The sequence below is a fragment of the Beta vulgaris genome, chromosome 4 (assembly GCF_026745355.1).
Source record: "Beta vulgaris subsp. vulgaris cultivar EL10 chromosome 4, EL10.2, whole genome shotgun sequence".
Taxonomy (NCBI): Eukaryota; Viridiplantae; Streptophyta; class Magnoliopsida; order Caryophyllales; family Amaranthaceae; genus Beta; species Beta vulgaris.
In genome coordinates, this window is record NC_079205.1 from 21,395,429 (window position 1) to 21,403,561 (window position 8,133).

Consider the following 8,133-nt stretch of genomic DNA (forward strand, 5'->3'; position numbering starts at 1 on the left):
TGTTTGTTCTTTAGTTCTTCTATGCGAGGAGTTTGAGTTCAGATTGCCTACAATTTGATCCTGAAATCGAAAGATCCTTTCATAGACAAAACAACTTTTCCAGACAGTTGCGAGATAATCCAAGGGAAGATAATCCTTTGGATTCTGACTCTGATTCTACAAACATTGTCTCTATTGCTCCACCAGAATCAGAGATGGCTCGGAGGCTTACTGACTTTTCCCAACCCTCTTTGGCTGAACTTCCCAAGAGCAACCAAATGCCTGAAATCGAAGCTGTAAATTTCGAGATCAAACCTGCATTGTAAACATGATCGAAAGAAAACAATTTGGTGGTGGACCTAATGAAGACCCTAATCTTCATTATCAGGATTTCTGCCAATATTGCTCTACCATTAAGCAGCAGGGAGTGACACAAGATCAGATCGGGAGATTCTTTTCCCATTTTCACTTCGAGACAAGGCAAAGATGTGGTACAATGGGATTAATCGAGCCACTCTTGGATCACTGATTGGAATACCTTGGCCTAGCTTTCTACAGAAAGTACTACCCTCCAGAGAAGACTGCTAGGTTGCGTAGTCAGATTACAAACTTCACCCAAGGGACTGATGAGTTTTACATGAGGCATGGGAAAGATTTAAAGATCTTCAGAGAGAATGTCCCCATCATGGTTTACAAAAATGGTTCCTAGTTCAGGGATTCTACAATGGTTTGGGGAAGAACTCGAGACTTATCCTTGACTCTGCAGCAAATGGGAGATTCATGAAACTGGAAATTGATGCTGCACATGATTTGATCGAGGAGATGGCTATCCACAACTCTCAATATGGTAATCCTCGAGGACTAGCTAACAAGGGTGGAAAGCATGAGATAGATTCTATATCCCTATTAGCTGCACAGATGAATGCCATCAGCAATAAACTTGACAATATGCAGCTCTCCTCTCCTGCAAGTGTTGCTGCTTTGGGTACTACCTCCGAGATTATGTGTGATAATTGTGGCATAGTTGGACATTGGGCACAAGAGTGTCGGAGTTCTCTCGAACAAGTTAATGCTTTTCAAGCATATCGGCCGAACAACCCATACTCCAACACATACAATCCAGGATTGAGAAATCATCCTAACTTGTCTTACAAGAGTACTAATGTCCTGAATCCTCCTGCACCACAACCACAAGCACAACAATTGAACCAGCGTACTACCAACAACCTTCCCAACACCCTCCTGGTTTCTCTAACACCTTTCAATCCATCTCAACAAGCACCTCCTGCCGATCCAATGATGGTTGAGATGAGAAACATGATGCTACAAATGCAAAAGGATCGACAAGCTGACAAGCACAAATTGAGTCCATTCTTGCTCACAATAAGATGTTGGAGAATCAGTTGGCACAATTGGCTACTTCGAACTCTACTCGCCAACAAGGTGCTCTTCCAGCACAACCTGTTCAGCCTACAGATTCGGCAAATGCCATCACTCTCCGAAGTGGTTCTCATTCAATGGACCACCCATGCCTATTGATGATACTTTGAGCGTGAAAATGATGAGGAACAGGTCCCAGCTGAAGCTAAAAATGACAAGGAGAACTCTCAGCAAGCCACTGAACATGAAGAGACCAATGAAGCCAAAAAGCCTGCTATTGAGGTTCCTCCTATCAAACTTCCTTTCCCCAATCGTCACCTCAAGAGTAAGCTGGACAAGCAATTTGGTAAGTTTTTGGAAGTCGTCAAGAATCTTCAGGTAACATTCCTTTCACGGAATTAATTACTCAAGTGCCTGCTTATGCAAATTTATGAAAGATATCTTGACTAGGAAAAGGGCTTTTAACGAGGTGGAGACAGTTGCTTTTACTGAAGAATGTAGTGCCATTTTACAAAATAAATCTCCACCAAAATTAAAAGACCCTGGTAGTTTCTCTATACCTTGTCACATTGGTAGTTTTTCATTGATAAAGCTTTATGTGATTTGGGGGCTAGTGTGAGTGTTATGCCATTGTCTGTTTCCTCAAAATTGAATATGGGAAGTTTGAAAGTTACCAATATTACTCTACAAATGGCCGACCGTTCTTTAAATACCCCCTAGGTATTTTAGAGGATGTACCTGTTAGAGTAGGTAAATTTTTTATTCCCGTGGACTTTGTTGTACTTGATATGGAGGAAGATAGGCAAATTCCAATCATTTTGGGTAGGCCATTCCTTCATACTGTGGTGCCGTCATTGATGTGAAAAATGGTAAGCTTACACTATCTGTTGGAGATGATGAGGTCATTTTTAATCTGAGCACTGCTTTGAAAAGTCCTATGCTAGAGGAAAAGTGCTATAGTATTGATGTGGTTGATGTAATTTGCCATGATAACATGCCCCAAGCTCTCTATGGAGATCCCTTGGAGGCGGTACTTTGTCTTGATTCTTCCACAGGTGATGGCAGTATATGGAGAATGAAGTAGATCTATTGAGAAGATGCTAGCAAGTGAGAATCTGACCTTGATGGATGCCAACAGGTAAAGAGGTTCGATCGATCTGTGTGTAATGTTGAGGTAAAGAAACCCGACCTTAAACTTTCCCCTCTCACTTGAAGTATGTCTTTTTAGATGAGCAAGAGTTAGATCCTGTAATTGTCAGTGCTGCACTCGATGATAGCCAACTTTCCAAACTTCTAGTTCTTCTGAAAAATCACAAGAAGGCTATAGGGTACAGTATTGATGATTTGAAGGGTATTAGCCCCGATTTTTGTATGCACAGGATACACCTCGAGGATGACCATAAGCCATGCATTCAACCACAAAGGAGATTGAACCCAAACATGCAGGAAGTGGTCAAGAAAGAGGTGATGAAACTACTCGATGCAGGTATTATCTACCCTATTGCTGACTCTAAGTGGGTAAGTCCTGTCCAAGTAGTACCGAAAAAAGGTGGCATGACTGTTGTGAAAAATGAAAAGAATGAGCTAATCCCTACTAGAACTGTGACTGGATGGTGTATGTGTATAGACTATAGGAGACTCAACATGGCCACTAAAAAGGACCACTTCCCTCTACCTTTTATTGACCAAATGCTTGAACGGTTGGTTTGTCATAAATACTTTTGCTATTTGGATGGGTATTCGGTTTCTTCCAAATTCCCATTCATCCTGATGATCAAGAAAAGACCACATTCACATGCCCTTATGGCACTTTTGCATATCGTAGAATGCCCTTTGGTTTGTGTAATGCCCCTGCCACCTTTCAACGCTGCATGATGAGTATCTTTTCTGAGTTCATCGAGTCTATCATGGAAGTCTTTATGGATGATTTTAGTGTGTATGGTTCCACGTTCGATACATGCTTAGTTAACTCACTAAAGTCCTGAAAAGATGTGAAGAGTGTCATTTGGTCTTAAACTGGGAAAAGTGTCATTTCATGGTGACTGAAGGAGTTGTCTTAGGCCATATTGTTTCTGATGGGGCATCCAAGTTGATCGAGCTAAGGTCCAAGTGATTGAGCAATTACCCCCACCAGCTAATGTTAAAGGGGTACAAGCTTCCTTGGTCATGCGGGATTTTATCGCCGTTTTATCAAGGATTTTTCGAAAATTGCTAAACCACTGACCCAACTCCTTCTTAAGGATGCTCCATTTGTTTTTACTGATGAGTGTCTTGAGTCTTTTGACAGGATCAAGCAAGCTTTAATAACTGCACCTATTATCCGCTCTCCCGATTGGGAACTCCCTTTCGAGATAATGTGTGACGCTAGTGATTATGCGGTTGGAGCAGTACTTGGTCAACGTAAGGATAAGGTCTTGCATGCAATCTACTATGCTAGCAAGACATTGGACGAGGCTCAAGTCAACTATGCTACTACAGAAAAGGAGCTTTTGGCTATTGTTATGCTTTAGAGAAGTTCAGATCTTATCTGATTGGCTCTAAAGTTATTATCTACACTGATCATGCTGCTTTGAAGTACCTTCTCTCTAAGAAGGAAGCCAAGCCTAGGCTCATTCGCTGGATTCTCTTACTCCAAGAGTTCGACATAGAAATTCGCGATAAGAAGGGCACAGAGAACGTAGTTGCAGACCACCTGTCAAGGATCAGGCATGAAGATGGTACGAACTCAACTCCTATAGATGATTCTTTTCCTGACGATCATTTATATGCAGTCACACACAATTCCTTGGTTTGCCGACTACGCAATTACTTGGTAGGCGGTGTGATACCTCCTGATATGTCCTACCAACAGAAGAAAAGGTTCCTCCATGATGTTAAATTCTACTTTTGGGATGATCCTCACTTGTTTCGTGAATGTTCAGATGGTCTTTTTCGAAAATGTGTACCTGAATGGGAGGTCAATGGAGTCCTGAATCGTTGCCATAACTCACCTTATGGAGGGCATCATGGCCCTTCCAGGACTGTTGCAAAGCTCCATGAGTCGGGTTTCTTTTGGCCGACAATGTTCAAGGATGCACAGTCTTTCATCATGTCATGTGACGCTTGCCAGAGGACCGACAATATTTCGAGAAGGCATGAGATGCCCCAAACCGGTATTCTAGAAGTTGAAATCTTCGATGTTTGGGGTATTGACTTTATGGGACCGTTCCCTCCTCCAATGGAAATTGCTACATATTGGTTGCTGTCGACTATGTCTCTAAGTGGGTTGAAGCCGTGGCATCCCCTACTAATGATTCTAAGGTGTCATAGCTTTGTTCAAGAAGATCATATTTCCAAGGTTTGGGTCCCACGAGCTGTGATTAGTGATGGAGGCTCCCATTTTCATGAACGACATTTAGACACCCTTTTGAAGAAATATGGAGTCTACCATCGTACGGATTAGCATACCATCCTCAAACAAGTGGGCAAGTAGAGGTTTCAAACCGCGAAATTAAGTCATTCTTGAGAAGGTAGTTGCAAGGTCTAGGAAGGATTGGAGCACGAAATTAGATGACACAGTCTGGGCTTACAGAACTGCATTTAAGACGCCCATTGGTACTTCACCGTATAGGCTTGTGTATGGAAAGCGTGCACCTCCCCGTTGAATTAGAATATAAAGCTTTTTGGGGATCAAGGAGCTTAATATGGATCAAAAGCTTCGGGGGAGAAACTCTTCTACAACTCAATGAGCTTGATGAGTTTCGGTTGCTAGCGTATGATAGTGCACGAGTATACAAGGAGAAAACCAAGAAGTGGCATGACAAAAAGATCCTCCTCGGGAGTTCACGATTGGAGATAAGGTTTTACTCTATAACTCTAGGCTAAAAATCTTTCTTGGAAAGTTAAAGTCTAGATGGTCAGGCCCTTTCACAGTTACCAGAGTGAACATGTTCGGTTCTGTCAAGATTATGAACGAAAAAGGTGAAAGTTTCAAGATGAATGGTCAACGTCTGAAGTTGTACTATGAAGGCGCTCCTGTGGGTCTAGTTGAGGTACTCTACCTCCAAACACCTACCTCTACTAGTCATTGAAAAGAGGTAAACGGTCGTGCGGGACCTGCATAAACCAGCGCTATTCAGGAGGCAACCCGAATCTCTAACTTTTTTCCTGGAAAGTTAAAGTCTAGATGGTCAGGCCCTTTCACAGTTACCAGAGTGGACATGTTCGGTTCTGTCGAGATTATGAACGAAAAAGGTGAAAGTTTCAAGGTGAATGGTCAACGTCTGAAGTTGTACTATGAAGGCGCTCCTGTGGGTCTAGTTGAGGTACTCTACCTCCAAACACCTACCTCTACTAGTCATTGAAAAGAGGTAAACGGTCGTGCGGGACCTGCATAAACCAGCGCTATTCGGGAGGCAACCCGAATCTCTAACTTTTTTTTTTTTCCTTTTACTCTTCATTTATCTAAACAAAAAGAAAAGAACAAAAAATATTTGCATATTGAATTCACTTGAATTCAATTTATTTTTCATTCTTTGTGTGTTTTTGAATTCACTTGAATTCGTTTCTTAATTTTTAGTTTAGTTACTTTCTTTTAGTTTTTGAATTCACTTGAATTCCATCTTCCTTTTTTTAGACTAACCATGCTAACAAGTGTTGTTTAGTGGTTTTGGTGTGCTATCTTTGACCCTAGGTGGAACCACAAGCTCCAACATGCACCCCGCGGGAATTCGGCTCTCTTATCACCCATTTTCCTCCAGCCCGCGGGGCTGATCCTGCGCCCACGGCCAAAAAGCCCCCATTACCCAAAAATCTGTCCACCCGCAGCCTTGATCCCGCACCCGCGGGCCTCCGATCCCCACATCCAACCTCCTCTGTCCGGCCACGGGCTGAATCCCGCGCCCGCAGATTTCGAACCTCCCACATAACCCGCGGGATTCCGCATCTCACAAAAACCCGCGCCCGCAGCACAAACCCCCCCAACATCACAAGGCTGCTATCCGCCCGCGGGCTCCAACCCGCGCCCGCAAGTTTTCGAAGTCTCCTACACCCAGCCAACAACACCCAACCCCACATAAAAAAAAATAAGGGAAATTCTATATGGTGACCCTCAATTTTTTTAAATTCTATTTGGTAGACAATTTTTATCTTTCCTCTATTTGGTAACCCTCTACTCTATTTTTTTTAATTTTATTTAACCTTATTGTATTTTAAAATCATTTTTAAATTTAAAAACTGATTTTTTTAATTACGAAAAACTGATTTTGAAAATTTAAAAAAAAAACCCAAATCCTCCCCACCATTACACCCATCCCACCCTCCTTTCCCCTCCCTTACCCTGTGACCACCGCAAATAGAGGCCACCCTACCTTCCTTCTCCATTTCCGGCGCCCCTCCATGTTCCGGCGACCCCTCCCTTTCCGTTCTCCATTTCCGGCTCCCCCTCCATGTTTCCATCGTCCCCTCCTCTTCCCTTCTCCATTTTCGGCCCCTCCCCTGTTTCCGGCACCCTCTCCCCTTCCCTTCTCCATTTATGACCTCCTCCCTTATCGAAAATAACCCCATCCCAGAATCCACTCTATTTCCCTACTCCTGCAAAACCACCTCGACGAAACCGATTCCCTGGAACCTTAACCTACAGGAAAAGCGGAAATGGAGTAGGGAGTTGGGGAGGGGGTCGAAATTGAGGAAGGGGTAGGGAGTTGGCGTGGCCGAGGTCGGAAATGGAAAATGGAAGGGGAGGGGGCACCGGAAACAGGGAAGGGGAACCGAAAATGGAAAAGGGAAGGGGAGGGGGCGCTGAAAACAGGGCTGGGGCACCGAAAATGGAGAAGGGAAGAGAAGGGGTCGCTGGAAATGGAGAAGGGAAGGGGAGGAGGTGTCGGAAATGGAGAAGGGAAGGGGAGGGGTGCCGGAAACAGGGATTGGATGCCGGAAATGGAGAAGGGAAGGGGAGGGGTCGCCGGAATTTGTTGTGGTCACAGGCTAAGGGAGGGGAAAGGAGGGTGGGATGGGTGGTAATGGTGGGGAGGATTTGGGTTTTTTTTTTGAAATTTCAAAATCAGTTTTTTGTAATTGAAAAATCAGTTGTTAAATTAAAAAATGATTTTAAAACGCAATAAGGTTGAATAAAATTAAAGAAATAGAGTAGAGGGTTACCAAATAGAGGAAAGATAAAAATTGTCTACCAAATAGAATTTAAAAAAGTTGAGGGTCACCATATAGAATTTCCCAAAAAATAATAAAAACAAAAACCACAAACACCAACCCCACCCCTCAAACTCTCTCCACCCACACCCTCTCTCACCTGCTGTACCGACGACCGGCGGGCGTTCGACCACCATCGACCCGCCGGCGACGCCTCACACCCCTCTCGACCGTCACACTCTCTCAGCACGTCTCACACCACACTTGACCCCACTACCTTCACGCCACTACACCACCCGCCCGTCTCTCATCGACGGCCTCTGAACCGAGCGACCGACCGGTTTCCGCCCGCCGGCGACAAGCCACCCTCGGCCACCCCCCACAAAGCCACCTTCCCCCTTCTTCCACTCACATAATTTTCAAACCCTTACTTTTCTCATTGAATTGGGGTTTCTTCTTGGATGTGCTTTGCAATTTCAATTGGGACTCTTGGACACATAATTGGATTTCCCCAATCAAGTCTCCTACATCAATCAAACGTGTCCTTCACGTGGTAGTAAGTTTTCGATTTGTTCACTTTCATTCCGTAATTTGAACACTTATTGGTTGTGCTTACTACTCCTTTTTGATACTCACTTATTGGTTGTG

General features: G+C 43.8%; 1 pseudogene; it reads right to left on the reverse strand.

The window, feature by feature from the left end:
* Positions 1-572: 572 nt before the first annotated feature.
* On the reverse strand, positions 573-671 carry LOC125497185 (small nucleolar RNA R71; annotated as a pseudogene).
* Between the last annotated feature and the right edge of the window lie 7,462 nt (positions 672-8,133).